Below are 16667 nucleotides of genomic sequence, written 5' to 3'. Positions count from 1 at the left end.
AAAAAATCATAAATAATGAATCTTTACTATTGAGCATACTGAAAGCCGTAATCAAATAAGCAGAGAAACTCAAGATGTTGGAGAGGTAAGTGATAAGCGTGGGAGTAATATCTCTGAGGATAGATTATGCGATGGGATTTTGAGTAGGGGAGGTGTTCTTCATGGGAGGTGGCAGAAAATTTAATTCTGCACATCATGCACTTATAATACTGTGTGTGTCAAGCACCATGCTGGATATGTAGGTATTGGTTAATTAGAGATTTGGGTTGTCTTTGACAGAACCCAACTCTAACTTAAAAAAAGTGGAATGTATTTCCTCACAATACTAGGATGTCTAGGAATTGGGTACAAACCTAAACAGTATGAGAGCTCTGCCTATTTGATTTCTGAGTTCTATTTTCCTCTGTTTAACTCTATTTTCAGGCCAGCTCTTCTTTCTCTGTGACAAAAATGACCATGGGCAACCCCAGCTATGCATGGTCCTTTAGTTAGCAATTCCAGAAATTACAAGAAATTTGTCCCAGTCATGATCAAATGAACCATCAGGTGGACTCTGATTGGTCCCACTTGGATCATACTCATGATCCAACTCCTGTGGTAAGGAGTGTTAGTTCCCTTACCGGATGCGCCAGGGCCTTTTTCTCTTCTCCTGGGGACAATCAGCCTCATTCAAGCCAAAAGGAGAGAGTGGTTTTATAACTAGAAGATTGGCAAAGGACCAAACAAACCCCCCAAATGTGTCCACCAGAAGAGGTAGCATTGGAATCTCATAAACACCCTACAATCAGATTTATTGTTTTCATTTCAGAAATGTGGAAAGCATACCTTGGAAAAGTTTAAAAATTTGCTCAAGGGCATGTAGCTACGAATAAAATTGTAAAGCTGAGATTCGAATTCAGGTCCGTTTGTTCCAAAACCTAGCCCTTTTGAAGAGAAGAGTTGATGGACAGCAAGTAAATGAGAAATGAAAAGGGAAGCACATGTGAAAATCCCCCCTTGAGATATTAAACACAGGTACATCAACATGAATCAGGAGGCAGTGTGAGAGGAGGGAGAGGTGGAAAAGTCTGGGAGTTGGGAAAAAGAGTTGGTGGTTTAGGACTGAGGAGAGGGTTTGGAATACCCACTTCAGATTAGGAACCAGGATTTCAATGAGAGGTGATAGTAGACTTGCCAAGTAGTGGAAAAGCCAAATTGAGTTGGAGCTGGTTATTGAGTTATGGGGTTATTTCAGGAAACGCTTCTGGTGACAACACAGAAGTAGAGATAGTGGACATCTTCAATGACCAAGTTAGTTGGTGAACCATGCTCTCCTCAAAGTAAGCACATCAAAAAAGACATGTTAGTATGCTTATATCACCTCAGTGTAACAGAGAAAAATTTGCCAACAGAGGAGGAGCACAAGTAAACACTATGAGAAAGCTGAACTCATCACCATTGTCCATCTCTCTCTCTCCCAGCTCCCCAAATCCTTGCTGGCATAATGGCCAACATGAGCCCCTTGATCGGTAGTAGGTCTCTTCATTCTATAAAATATCTTAGCTCTTCTGCCAATGCCTGCTGTGTCCAGAGCACATTAAGAATGTAATATTGGTGGCTAGAGCAGGTACCTTTGATGCTTGGCTGATATCCCCTAGGCCCGTGTTTGGGTTTTGTACACACTGAAAGTGTTCTGCCTGAGACACTTTTATATGGCCACTTCTCAGGATGAGGGCTCTCTCTGGTGCCATGGAAGCTTGTTTAGCAGGGTAGCCAGGAGGTGCAACTGGGGCAGCCGTCAAGCCATGACAGGTGGGAGTTGGCAGATTAATACTCAAGCTTTCTTGTCCCTCTGTGAGACATTTTGAGAAATATTCTACTAGGTTCCAGCAGAACTGAGCCACAGTTTCCTATAATGGAACTGGTTTTCTCTTTTTTTTTTTTTTTGTCTCACTGTCCCTCCTCCCTTGCTTGTACTTTCACGAATCACATCCCCTCCACCACCAACTTTCCTAAACTCAAATTTTTTCTCAAGATCTGCTTTTGGGGGTAACAAACTCAGACAATGTATTAGCCCACCTTTCCTCCTTTTATTTACTGTAGGCCACGTGGACCATGCAGACATCTATACTTACGTTGGTAAACTGGTAATAAGTGTTTTAAAAATATCTTTTCCTTAATTCTGCAGGCAATGGAAGCCAGTGTTTTTATTTGGGTAGGGTTGTGCCTCAGCAGAAGGGATCTGCTTCACTCAAAGTTATGGGCCCCTCTCTGGGGCAGCCCACATCCAATAATTGATTGATGCAGAAGTCAAAAGCTTGCCCCCCTCCCACTCCCTTGGCTCAATTTGATATACTTCTGAAGGAGAATCCTAGCTTCCTAGACACCCATAGAGTTGGGATGGCTGAAGCCTCTATTACAACTGCAATTGTAGTTCAGCTTCTCATTGTGTCTGTTTCTGCTTCTTTTCCTCCCCTACAGCTGTCATTCCCAAGAGCACTTCCCAATAAGCCTTCTGAATACAAATCCCTGTTTCAGTGTCTGTGTCCAGTTGGTGCCAGGAGTGGTCCTGAGAAGAAGACTGTAAAGTGGGCATTTGGAGCTGGAACACCCACTAGCCAGTTGGCATTGAAGACTCCATCACAGGTAGTTACTGGAGTACTGGTTGCCCTTGGCTTGCTGTTTTGATGCAATTGTTGAAAAGAGTGATGAACTGGGATGGGATACCAGTGGAAGGGAATACCTTAGCTGGTGCAATAGCTCAGGGATTTGAGAAGTATGGGGGAAAGTGGTCATTATAGACCATGGAATTAGATAACTGTTGCTTTGAACTGTTCCTGATTTGATCAATGGAACAGAACAGAGACTCCAGAAATATATCTACACTTATAAGTCAATAGATTTTCAACAAAGGTGCTTGAGCAACTAATAAAAAGGTCATTAAAACAACTGATTCTGGAACACCTGGAAATCCAGATGGATAACTATATACTTTGGCCCTATTTCACGCCACACACAAAAATGAATACAATATGAATCTTAAACTTTAATGTAAAGCCTCAAACTACAAAACTTCTAGAAGATAATGTAGGAGAATAGCTTAGGGTAGACAAAGACTTTTGAGAACAGGAAAAATAGCAATAATCATTTTTTAAAAAGCAAAATTATACTTTATAAAATTGAAAACTTCTGCCATTGAAAAGACATCACTAAGAAAATAATTAGGCAAACCACAGACTGTAATAAAATATTATATGTATTATATATTAAAATGTATATTATATATTAAATATTTAATTATATAAAATATACAAATTAAATAAAGGCCTCAAATCCAGATATATCAAAAACTTCCTTCCACTCAATAATAAAAAAAATTGCAAAATATTTGAGCATTGCAGCATTTCAAAAGGCATCATGGTCAATACGTACATTAAAAAAAACTGCTTGATATTGTTAGTCATGGGGGAAATGCAAATACAGTCAGATTTAGGTATAACGTCACATCATCAAAAATGGCTAAACTTTAAAATACTTTGAACACTAAATGTTGGCTTAGGAGACAGAATGACAGAAAGTTGTAAACATTGCTAGAGAGAGTGAGAAATTGTACAACCACCTAGAATACTGTCTGGCAGCTTCTTATAAAGTTATACATAAGCTACCCTGTGACCTAGATATTATACTTTTCCGCATTACCCAAGAAAGATGAAATAATATGTCTTAAAAGACAACCCATAGCAGCTTTATTCACATTAGCCCCCAAACTGGAAGCAACTAAACTTTCACAAACAGGATAATGGACAGACCAATGTTAATATATTCATATGATACTACACAACAACAACAAAAAAGGAATTAAATACTGGTATATACAGCAACATAGATGAGTCTCAAAAACATTATGCTGAAGGAAAGAACAAGACACATGAAAACACATTATTTATGAAGATCTAGAATAGGCAAAACTAATCTATAGTGAAAAAGATCACAATAGTAGTTTTCTTCTTGGTGTGGCTGTTGATAGAGAGGGGGCAGGTGGGAGCTTTCTAGGGTGATAGAAATATTCTATATATTTATAAGGGTATGGTTTGATGGATATATATGTGGCTACAGTTATATAGGTGTATTCATTTGTCAAAACTCATCAGACTTAAAACCATAGCATTTCACTTATGTAAATTATTCTTGAGTAAAAGAAAGAGTTAAAAAAAATAAAAGCAGAAAGGATTTACCAAAAATTTGGATACAGGCTTTTTTGAGCTTGATTAGCTTTCATATTCTCTGTCTTTAAATTATTTGTTGATCAAACAATAATATGGAAGAGTGTCTTTACCTAAATATTGGGTTATCAGAAATGTCATGATGCATTTTTGCAACAGAAAACATAGAAAAAATACGTCATGACTTTTCTGACAACCCAATATATTGCTGTTACAGATTCCTAATCTAAAAGTTTTTCTGAGAAAACAATTAGAAGTACAGACCAACATGTATATGGAATATTGTTTGCTGAAGTGTTTGATATTATATTTAAAGGTAAAACATTAAATGAAACCAAAATGGTTAAGAAATTATCACACATTTTTATGATGAAATATTTCATAGCTAAAATATTAAATAACTGTTACATAATGAGGAAATATTAAGTTAACATCGGTGAATAATATAGAATTGTATACATAAAATGATTTCATCCTTGCAACTAATATGTGAATGGAAAACCATAGACAAATATATGCCAGGTTGTTAATAGTGGTTATTCTGGGATTGTGGATGCTTTTATGTTATTTTCAATCTTCATTTTCTGCCTTACTCCTTTGTCCTTTTATAATTTGAAATAAATCATAAGAGTTATAAAGTTTTAGTAAGACAGTAAGACAAAAGTAAAACCTAACAGAGCCCTGAGCTCGCTTTCTTTGCTCTTCTATGGCCACTCAACTATGGGATAATCATCTGTAGAAGCACACGGGAAACCCATCAAACTTTTCTCAGAAAATCGACTGCTGAGTTCTCGCAGAAAGAGGATACAGAATTTGATTTTTTTTAACCTTCCTGATGAAACTCAGTGCTCGTCTCTCATCTAGTTCCCTCCCTCACTTCTCCTCTGCATTCTGTTCCAATTCTGCTAGTCTCTGAACCATGAAGAGCAGTGATGCTCTTTAGAAGATTCTAGCAAACACTGATATCACCAGCTTCCATGTCATTCTAGAAATACATTTCATTTGGCTCCATTTCCTAGTCTGCAAACTTGTTTTAATCAAAATTGGAATCAGTGCGATAAGAAGTCAGGTACATCTTAGCCTCATTGCCCTGCACTAGGAATGTTTCTACGAGCTTGCAGGCTTTGGGCACGGCGATGACTATTGAACAATTCTGTTTATTAGACAGCAAATCAATTCATTAAAACCAAGGCTATGAATAACTGCATATAAGGAGAAGTGAAAAGGGAGGGAGGAAAGAAGGAATATCAAAAATCTCTCTGTGCGGCTTTATTTTATTTATTCAAAGGCAAATCCAAAGGTTGCTACAGGACAGTGCTCATAAAACAGGTCTGCAAAGGGAATGTCCTACAGAAAATGCTGGCTCCCTCGCTTCACTGGCAGTTGAGTTCACAGTAGAAATACATTCAATTCCACATAGTAATAGCGCTTTAATAACAGATGAAAATATGTTTTATGGTGTGTGTTGATAACTAAATGCTTATCCTATATATAGAAATTCAAATAATTGGAATTTCTCATAGCCAGCATCCAGTTGAAACCACTGGAGAATACCTTGATATAGAAGGTTAAAATCAATAGACTGTGTTTGGGTTATTTTTCAGAAGATGTCTGCTGTATGTTTAATATACTATATTTGTATTATGGGCTCTGGTTCCTGTAAATCTGAGGTCTCTCTTTCTTGAATGAATGAGGAGATAAGCAATTGAATTTGAAAGATACTTTATGCAACAGAAAAGCAATTTTGTTCCTGGTTATCAGAGGGCAAGAAGTGAACTAGCAATTGAATACTAAATATTTTTAACCGTTGGGATTCTGGTTTACTGTGGGCTCAAGCCATCTCAGCTATAATGTTCCATATAATGGAGGAATATTTTACTGGAAGTTTAGTCAATTTGAAGTAATAATCTTTTACTGTTAATGGATGTGAATTTATGTTACAGAATCTCAAATTTCCATTTTTATAAAGGAAGGAAAGTAGGGAGAGTTCCATTTCTTCCGATGAGGACCCATGAAGTACAGAATACTGTTTTGCTCTGACTAGGGCCACTTTGTGATGAACTGGTCTTGGTTTTAACTATTATTCGTAATGTACTCCAAAGTTCTTGGTGCTCCCATGGTAGAATAAGTGAGGCTGGCATTTTTCCATCACATTTCATGGTGAAAAACCTCATTGTCCAGCTCCACTTGTTCTCCTCAAATAATTTTTAAAAGAATTATATGATTTGAAGCTTACTTGTTTTAAAATTTTTTACTCCCAAATCTTTGATATGATAGTATTATATTGATTATTTATGGATATATCTGATGTATTTTACTTAATGCTTTTGAACATACCATGCCAAAGCTGATGCTTTGGGCCTTTCAGTTTTTGTTACACTTTGGTAGCCAGCTTCCAGGATGGGCCCCCATGACCTTACCCTTCTTGTACTGATGTCTTTGTGTAGTACTCGCCTCACTGTATTTGACAGTATGCAGCAGAAATGATGGTGTGTGTCTTCTGAGACTAGATCATGCATGACATTACCGCTTCTGCCTTGTTTTCTTGGATCACTTACCATGTCCTGAGGACACTCAAGTATTCTTATGGAAAGGTTTGTGTGGCAGTGAACTGAGTGAGGCCTCTGACAACAACCAGTGCTAATTTTCCAGCCATGAAAGTGAGACATCTTAGAAGTGATCCTCCAACCCCAGTCAAACCTTCTGATGACTGCTGCCCTGGCCAACATCATGCCTGGAACCTCATGAAAGACCCAGCCCCAGACCACCTGGCTAAGCCACACTCAGATTCCTGACTCACAGAAACTCTGAGAGATAATAAATATATACAGCACATCCTTGAATAATGTCATTTTGTTCAATATTGTTATAACATTGAGGAGATAACCTAGAAACTTAACTCATTTATATCAAATAGACTATGGTAAAATTGGGTTCATTATATGTCATTTTGTTTAAAGTGGTAGAATCTATCAGCAATGTTAAGTGAGGACTTACTGTACTGTTCTAAATTTCTAATTGTTGGAGTAATTTACACACAATAATAACATAATACTGGAAAAAAGCTTATAATACACACAAACTTAGGTTTCTCACTTGATCAGAATTTTATAAAACTATGCTTAAGATGAGAGAAATTTAGGGAGCCAGACATTGTAGATTGTAACAATGCACTTATTTTTTAATCAGTTTTTGCAATTAAATTTTTTTGTTACCAACAAATGTAATCATTGCTTTTAGTTTCTAAGGTCAAAACCCTCCATGGGTTTGCTGACATGGACCTGCCACTTAATTTATGCAAATATATTTGCTTTGACATTTTAATAATCATCAGAGTATGATCCTGACTCCAGGAGTCATTAGATACAGCTGAGTGGTGAATTTCTGACATGTGAGTTAGAGAAGGAGGAACCATGAATGATAGACTCTCCCAAGCATTGTGATATTGGGAGGGTAAGATGTGGTGAATATTGTCTACATCTTCTTGAATTGGACTCTTCTCACACTGACAGAAGCTTTTCCTTACTGGATCAGGTTGATCTGCCAATCCTAGAATAAACAGAGAAACTATAAGAAGCAGTACACATATACACACAAAATAATGAATAGGTCTCCATAGCCCAATGGAGTGCATATTTATTGAGCCCCTTCTGTATGCAGTCCAGTCTGCTATGAATTCCAATTAATAGAAGACATGGATTCTGCTTTCTGGTGCATTCTGTTCCACAACCTTTAAGACTATGACAAGCAATTCTGGATGGGAGCCTTCAAATCCCTCCTACCTGAAACCCTCCGTTACTCAATCATTGGCACTGTGTAAACAGGAACACAATGAAGGCTTAGACAGTAGTGTGTAGGGTCTGGTCAGAGGACCCTGAGCTGGGTAGAAGAAGAGATGGTCTCCACTGAGTAAGGGAGGAGGCTGCAAAGGCAACTTGGGACATGTTGTGATCAGCAAGTGAGATAATATATGGAAAAGAGCTTTGTAAACTTCAAAGCACCATAGAAATATGAGAAAGAATTATTACAACACCTGAAACTGTGATGGTTGCCAGTAAAGTAGTATTTGACTTAGGGCTTTGTTATTTCTTTCAAAGAAAAGATTTTTGAAGATCGTTGCTTTGAATAGTTCTTCTCCATGTTCCATTGCCTGTAGCTATCCTTCTCTCTTATTGACTATTTTTCAGCCATCTTTAGTACAAATGGTGAAACTGTAGCAAAACTTCAAGGCTTTGCTCCCCACTTCCTTTAAATGTTCTTCATCTCTTTTAGAGTTTAGACTTCTTTTTATAACTGTGGCAGCTGCAACTCCCAGAGGTCCTGCCTGTGCTCCGGGTTTGTTTACCACTCAGCAGGGATTTGTTTACCACCCAGTAGGAGAAGACTCAAGAAGATAAAAGCCAATCACAGAAGTAGAAAGACAGAACCAGGCAGAAAATACCAAGAAAATAAGATTAGAAACACCGGACTCAAGCAGAGTTGACTTTTAGCAATATGATGACTCTGAGAAGCCTGCTCTATGCACATGTTAAATCACTTTATTTTCTAAGTTATAAGAGATATAGTACATCTGAAATCACTTTGTGCCTGCTGAACATGTACCTCCATTTTAAACTTTTGGGGTTCTAAAAAAAATCTCTAGTCACTTCATTTTCTTTTAAGTTCCCAAATAATGCATACTTATGTCTCCCAAATTTTACTTGGCTGTTCAGATTATATTTGGGAAGAAGTCTTATTTGGTCTGATAAATAATAAAATACCATTCATCCTGAAATACTAAGAGAACAAGGTTTTTCTTTAATACATTTTTTTTTTGGTAATTAAAGTTTATATTATAGACTTGAGGTACCATGGGTCCTAAAGTAACATCTGAGTCCACAGATCAAGTTATTTTAAGCAAAGTGTAAGTGCATTTTATTCTTTCTTTGAAAATTGGTGGTCTAGTAATTGTGTGGGTATAGTTAATTTTCCTTAATTAGAATAGCCAGTGAGCCAGAAATTCTGGTTCTCAAAGAGTACAGAAATGAAAATTTTAGTGTAGGAATATTTTATAGGTTAATGCATATCATTTATAACTTTGAAAGAGATAAAGATTGTTGAATTATTTTGCTCATGGAATAATTTCATATGTATGTTTTTATAATCTATTTTTAGTCACTCAGAGACTCTATGTACAATATCTCTAATCTTGCTAATTCACTTGAATATGGAGTAAGATAAATGATTTTTAAGTATTTTAAAAATAGAATTTGCAATTATTGATTGAACTGGTTGTTTATAGCTGGAAGCAACTGTTTCTTAGAGGTTGAATATTTATTGAGCATGAATTATATTAAGGGATAAATATGGTATATAATTCAGAATATTTTAAACATAAATTTGAGACCATCTAATACCATTGAAATATATTAATAAATCATTCATTCAACAGACATTTGTTGAGCATCTACACATTTTCTAGTAACCATGTGAGTTACAGGTAGTTTTCAAATGGCAACATCTAGAAATTAGGTAGAGTACAAAAAACTAAGTGCTACATTTTGAGCAGCATGTAGGCAATTGTCTTTCTAGAAATGTAATACAATATTATTTGTATGGATGAGGAAAATACTCCTGCTTATTGGGAATTTCCAATAGATGTCATTCAAGAAAGCAAGTCAAGAGCAGTCTGGGGAAAATTATGGAGAAGGCAGGCATGCCTTGAAAGTGAGGAGAGTCACACTTATAACTGTTCTTGGACTGTTTTATACGTCGTTGCTACTCTTCAAAACCTAGCAGCTCATGGGCAAACTGGGGATATTTCAAAGACTCCTCCAGGTAGAACCAGCAGAAACGTAATTATTCCTTTAGAGATCGTAGGAGAAAGTCAGAAGGGTTATTAGAGTTTATTAATGATCCTAAGGGATTTCCTACACACCTTTCTTAGGGAGTCCAAATTTTTCCATTTCCTCCTCACTGACCCCTTTAACCTTTGGCCTTTTCTTCCTTCCAAATAATGTTTCTGCAGGAAACCATATTACCAAACTTTCACTTAGACTAAAATATTGCAATGACATTTTGATATGCTGTGGATTTGATCATAGACATCTGAGTTTTTTTCCAACCAATTTTCATTACTTGTTAATAATTTCTACTCCTGTCAACAAGGCAAAGCATGTCTTTTCTTTTTTTTTTTTTAAAGATTTTTATTAGGGAATTGGGGGAAGGGGAACAGACAAGTTGCTGTCCTTTTGTTCTTCAGTCTAGTTGTGGAGGACATTGCTTCACTGGCCCATGTTGGTATCCTCATTGCGCTCTTCCCAGGTGAGGCAGATCAGCCACGGTTTCTGGACGGCCACTCACTGCAGCTGCTGGCTGCTCACGCTGGCTGCTGGCTACACACGGTAGCCCAAGGCAACCCAGGAATTTCTAGGCAGGGCTACAGCCTATGCTGCCACCTGCGACTCACGGCAGCTCAGCTCCAGGTTGAGCTGTTGTTCAGCATCCTAACTGCAGAGGGCAGTGTCACTGGCCCTCATTTGTGGGATCCGACCTGGGGCCCTCTGGCGTCCCAAGCCAGCTCCCAACCACCACACCACTCCGCAGGCCCAAAGCATGCCTTTTCTTTAAATAGCTAGTTACTCCTTCTACATGGTGAGTCATTCATTCATCCTGTGTAGGTTTGCACTTACCTACTTTTTGTACCATGCTAGGTGCTGGTGGGAACAACAACAACAACAACAAAAAGATTTAAATTCCATCAATCCCCCCAAAGAAGCCCATAGCTTAAGAGAACACAGGCTCATTAGTAATTAGAAATAAAAGAAGTGCTGTCACACAGTTGTGATGAATAAAGGCATGGGGACACAGAGAAGGGAGTTACAACTCCTGAGGGAATCCCAGAAAGGCTTTGCAGGGAAGGTGATGCTTGAACAGTATTGTGAAAGATAAACATATAATTTCCATTTGTAAAGAATGGAGAAGTAACAACAACAAAATAAATGCATGATTTAGAAAATAACAAATAACAGTATAGTTGGAGTGTCTGTAGTGAGAAATGAGGCATAGAGAAGTAAATAATCAAAGCATATATTTTTAATAGAAATAAATTCAGATATCCTCTTTAAGAGGGCATGATGAGCTGATATATGGCAAGTTCCCAATACAAGTAAGATAAATAGAGCTTTGAAAGTACCTTTATAAGAGCTTGTTTGGAGGTTCTAGCAGGGGAATGTAGCTACTCTTATACCCTTGACCAAAGAATGGTGCTCCTGTATAACAGGAAGTCATCCTCTTTGACCAAGCTCCAGCTTCAAGAGGGATGCACACAGAGCCATGAGAGAGGAAAGGGTCACCTGCTTAGCCAGCAGGCTAGCAAATCAACCCTGGCACTCAATGGAGTGGCAGATGTCACTGCCAGACTGCCTTCACATCCTAAAAGTACCTTTTTGAACACAATAACAAAAAAGAAAATTCCTAGTGACAGAAATGAAAAGGGATTTCAGAGTAGGCAGTGGGACTTGAAGTCCTGTGTCCTACAGAGGTGCCTCATCATAGGGCTGAAGTTGGGATTTAAGTCATTTGTACAAGGTGTGTTCAACAAATATGGTGAATGTTTAAAATTTTAAAAATTCATTACGGTAAAAGACAGATTGCCATTAATCCCCCTCAAAATACCCCTCTTTGCTTCGAACATACTTATTCCATCGTTCTTGCCACTTTCTGAAGCAGTTCTAGAAGTCCTCTTTGGTGAGTGTCTTTAGTTGCGCTGTTGTGGCTGCCTCGATGTCCTGAATCGATTCAAAATGTTTACCTTTCATGGTCATTTTGACCTTAGGGAAGAGCCAAAAGTCGCACGGTGCCAGATCTGGTGAATAAGGTGGATGAGGACACACTATAATGTTTTTATTAGACAGAAATTGCCATACCAGAAGCAATGTGTGACACAGAGCATTGTCATGATGGAGGATGATTTACCACACACTTTAAAACACACCTCTCTCAACTGTAGCTCACACCTGACTGACTGCACTGAAAAAGGTGAAGCTTGTCAAACACTGTTACTAAGGTTCAGTGTACTGCTTCCCATATTGAAGATCCCTGCCTTTCCATTGGATGGCACTTGGCAGCAGCATTCACCATATTTTGTGATCACCATGGAAAGGCTCCATGTCACACATTGGTTCTGGTATGGCAATTTCTGTCAAATAAAAATATTATGGTGTGTCCTTATCCACCTTATTCACCAGATATGGCACTGTGCAACTTCTGGCTCTTCACCAAAGTCAAAATAACCATGAACAGTAAATCTTTTGAATCGCTTCAGTATATCGAGGCAGCCATGACGGCGCAACTAAAAACATTCACGAAAGAGGACTTTCAAAACTGCTTCAGAAAGTGGCAAGAACGTTGGGATAAGTGTGTTCTAAGTGAGGGGGAGTATTTTGAGGGGGATTAATGGCAATGTGTCTTTTACTGCAATAATTTTTTTTTATTTAAACATTCACCGTATTGTTTGATCACACCTCTTACATCAAAGAAACACAAATTGGCCTCCAGCATCAACTTGGGAGAAATTCCACGTACTGATTTTAGGATAAAGTACAGAAGCATCCCATACTTGTTGCTATGTAGTGCTGTTATTGCTGTCTAAATTGTCTCATTTTAGTTTTGATTTCCTTTTTGACCCAACATTTGTTTAGAAAAAGAGCTAACATGCTGCTGGGTGTGATGGGAGTTTGTGTTTTAGGTTGCTAGGGAGCGACCTTTTTCTCCCTCTTGGTTGCCGTAGCAGGGACACTGGTTTCCAGTCACAGAATCTTCTCTGTCAATCTTTGGTGTCAGAAGTCTCCCTTTAGAAGACTGAATGGAACCTGTTGCTCTGAGAGCAGGTGGAGATGTGGGCATCATTGTTCCACCTTTCACTATAGCCACGGGACACAATCACTCTTCTGACTGTTCTATCTAGAATCTTTCAAATATCCACCCAGTTTTCTGGCAGACTCTCCATCATCTTCTCCTTTGTCTATGTGGTTTTGTTATCAGTCTGTTGCTACTTGTTTTGTTTCCTATATCTCCTACAAATTCTTCACTATATGTTTTTCTGGCACCTGCCCTCCCTCTGCCCCACATATTCCTTCACTTTCCAGTGCCATGTTAGGTTTATTTTCATATTTATTTTATGATTTTATTGGAATTTTATAAGGGGGAAGAATAAATGTGTATGTTTAGTCCGATATCATGAGGAAGAAAACTACCAATTCTCCCTGTGGTCTAGTCCATGTCCTTTAAAACCCAAGGAAACTATTATTTATTAAGGTTTCTCCACAACCACTGAAGAAAAGCAAAATTGCTTTAACTACTGGAATATTAGAAAGCATTTGTTTTCTATACATACTTGGTATTTCAGGATAGCACCAGTCCCTCAGGAGTAAACTCTGGAATATCACTGTGTCCCTTTGCCTTACAGATTCCATCTGCTAAAATGTTATGTCCTCTCACACCTGTCGTCTTAGTGAGCTACTTCAAGGATAGCTTCGCTGACCGTGACTTATGAGTAATTCTGTCAGTTTAGCAAAGGCAGGGCTTTTGTAGTAGCCTATGAGACAGCTTTGATTTGTGTGACTGTGTAACACTGTGTTTAAATATCTCTTTTTCTTTCTAAGTCCAGTACAAAAAATAGAGGAAAGAAAAGGAAGGATTCAAAAAACCACTTAGAGAGCTCCATAAAAGTGGTTCCTGGAATCTAGGAGCCTGGTATATTTGATTCAGACCTGAAAAAAAGTCTACACACTGGAAACTAGCTAAAGTGACCTGTGACAGTAAGAGTAGGAGGCTGCCTTTGAGAAGGGGACACCTTACCCTGACAGCAGGTCAGGAGTTTTTATTTCCCAGGGACCAGCCAGAAAAGGAATCTGTAGTAGAAGTGTTTGCCTAGGGTTATTTAAAAATGAAACCCAAGAGGGCCTTTTGCAAGGACTAAGGAACCTAAGCCAACTCCTGCTGCCATGTCTGTTCAGTTGCAGAAGCTCAGGGCAGAAGCCAAAGGACAGATACTGCCCACATCACATGTTCCACCTGAGTGTGCCCGAGAGAGGACTTCAAACATCTGCCAGGGTCTGAGGAAACCAACCAGATTACACAGGTGTCAGTAAAGTAAGATTTCTTGCACCACATCTCTTCTCATTGCCTCATGACCCCTTCAATCCTGGGATGCCACTGGTCACCCACCCAATGAGGAAAGAGGAATGTCTAGGCAGGGAAATAGGGATGTCACTTTTGTCACCTCCCTCCACTGTAGGCTTCCAACATGAAGCAGACTTGAACTGGAGAAATGGAAAAGGCTGAAATCTAAATGCAGTGCAGAGCTTGGCATATTACATGGTACTTGGCAATTTAATTATTGATAGGAGACATCCTGGAGGTTAAGACATCCAGAGAACATCTTAATAGCCAAAAGCGTCCACAGAATCTTTGGGACCTCACTGTAATTTCCTCAAGGCGAAGAGAAGAAAATACCACAGGTTGCTTCATGAGCACACCTTTCTTATTATCTCAATATTTGTTCTATTAACTATTGCCTTATCATTCGCATCAGTTCAGGAACCTGAACTATGTTGTCATTTTTCTACCACTAAGCCTTAGATGTTAGGGAAGCAAAAGGGGACACTAGATCAGTGGTTTTTAAAGTGAGTGTTACCTGGGAGCTTGTCATAAATGCAAGTTCTTAGATTTACTGATTAAGAAACTCAGAGCCCTAGATCCAGCAACTTGTATTTTCAGAAGCCCATCGAGTGACTTAATGCACACTACAGTCTGAGTACCACAGATGCTCAACAGAACCTCATTTTATTTCTAAATGTTTCTTGCACTTTTAAAATTGAGGGATATTTCTTGGCACAGTATGAATCATTGGGGAAATCTCTATTGCATATAATTCCTCTCTCATTTTGGATGATGTTATTAAAATACCACTTGGGTTCCTTGAGTACAGAATTTCTGAAACACATTGCTTGAGCAGAGGTGAGTCTCTGACAGCCTGAATCTAGCTTAAGTATCTCCTGGTGATTAAGCTGGAACCCAGAACAAGAAAAACCTTGTTTTGAGTCCTATTTTCCTGATACTAGTTGTATGCATTGAATGAGTAAATTATTTAAAATTTCTAAGCCTCAGTTTCATACATTTTGACACTAGGGTGACAATCAAAGTACTGACCTTACAGGACTACTGAAGGGAATGAATTCTACACTGTATATTTAATGTGAGCAAAGCATCTAATTCTGTGCTCAATGCATAATAAGTTTTCAATAGATGATGGTTGCTGTTGTCACTGGATGTCCTCCACATAGCGTGAGTTGTATCTCACTTGTCCTAGTCTATCTCAAGAAATAAAAGTTTGCCGAAGATCTGCCACAATCCAAGAAGTGCAGAAGTCCAGTGGTTTACTCTTTTCCAAGGCCTCAACGTTCCAGGCTTTCCCAATGCTCATGAGGATTTTCATTTAGAAGTTGATCCAATTTTCTTCTGTAATCTTTCTTTTTTTGTATTGAGTAGAAGCCAGCCTCAGTGAGATATCTGAAACATGGGAACTTGGCAACCTTCTTGTCCTTCCCAGCAGCCATAAATGGTAGAGTGACAGGGTTCCCTGCTAGACTTTGGGGACAGGCCATCCTTACATGGCCAGTTTTCTGCTCTAGATCTGCAACTTCTCAAATAATCATTATTACCAAACAAACCACTCAGTTTCTCAGTCTAAACACATCTGAACTTTAGTTAATTGTTACTACAGACTTTTCTCCTAGAATAATAAGTATTGTGTTATCTTTGGGCTACTAAATTGGCCATTTAAGTGATTTTTCTCAGGACAAAGGGGGTAGTTGGCTTTTCCATTTTTTTGTGAGAAAAAAATTACCTCCAACAAATGAGTTTTTCTAGTTTCTATGAGTCCCACCAAAGTTTAAAAATGTAGCAAGGTCGTTGAGTAACTCAGAACAATGGATTGAAAAAAAATCTGTCTTCAAATCCTAGCTCTGCCTCACGCAACTCTTGTGACATGGAAAGTTGTTCACCCTCTTTAAACCTCCACTGCATCATCTACAAAGTGAAGAGAGTGCAAAGACCATCTCCTTCACTGTATTGTGAGGAGGGTTACTTGAGAAATCAACGGTAGAGCATTTAACTTGATATCTGGTACCTGGAAAGATGCTAAAGTTTTAGTTGTTGTGTTGGGTGTTTGGAGAAGCAGATATCAAGATAGGATTAGATGAGCAAGAGATTAATTGGGGGATATGCCTTGTGAAGGCTACATGGGAGGAAGCCAGTGAAAGCAGAGAGAGCTAATCTGACACCTGAGAAAAGAGAGGAGGAAGGAAAGATTGGGTAGGGAGAGTCTCAGACAGCAGCACAATTCTAAGGGAGTTTGGGCCAGGCTAGTGGGCAGTCTCCAAGCAAACTTGTTCTTTGGAGGGATGCATTTCTATAGAATTC

Source organism: Hipposideros armiger, unplaced genomic scaffold, assembly GCF_001890085.2.
Source record: "Hipposideros armiger isolate ML-2016 unplaced genomic scaffold, ASM189008v1 scaffold_127, whole genome shotgun sequence".
In the NCBI taxonomy this organism is placed as follows: Eukaryota; Metazoa; Chordata; class Mammalia; order Chiroptera; family Hipposideridae; genus Hipposideros; species Hipposideros armiger.
This window is presented reverse-complemented; position numbering follows the sequence as displayed.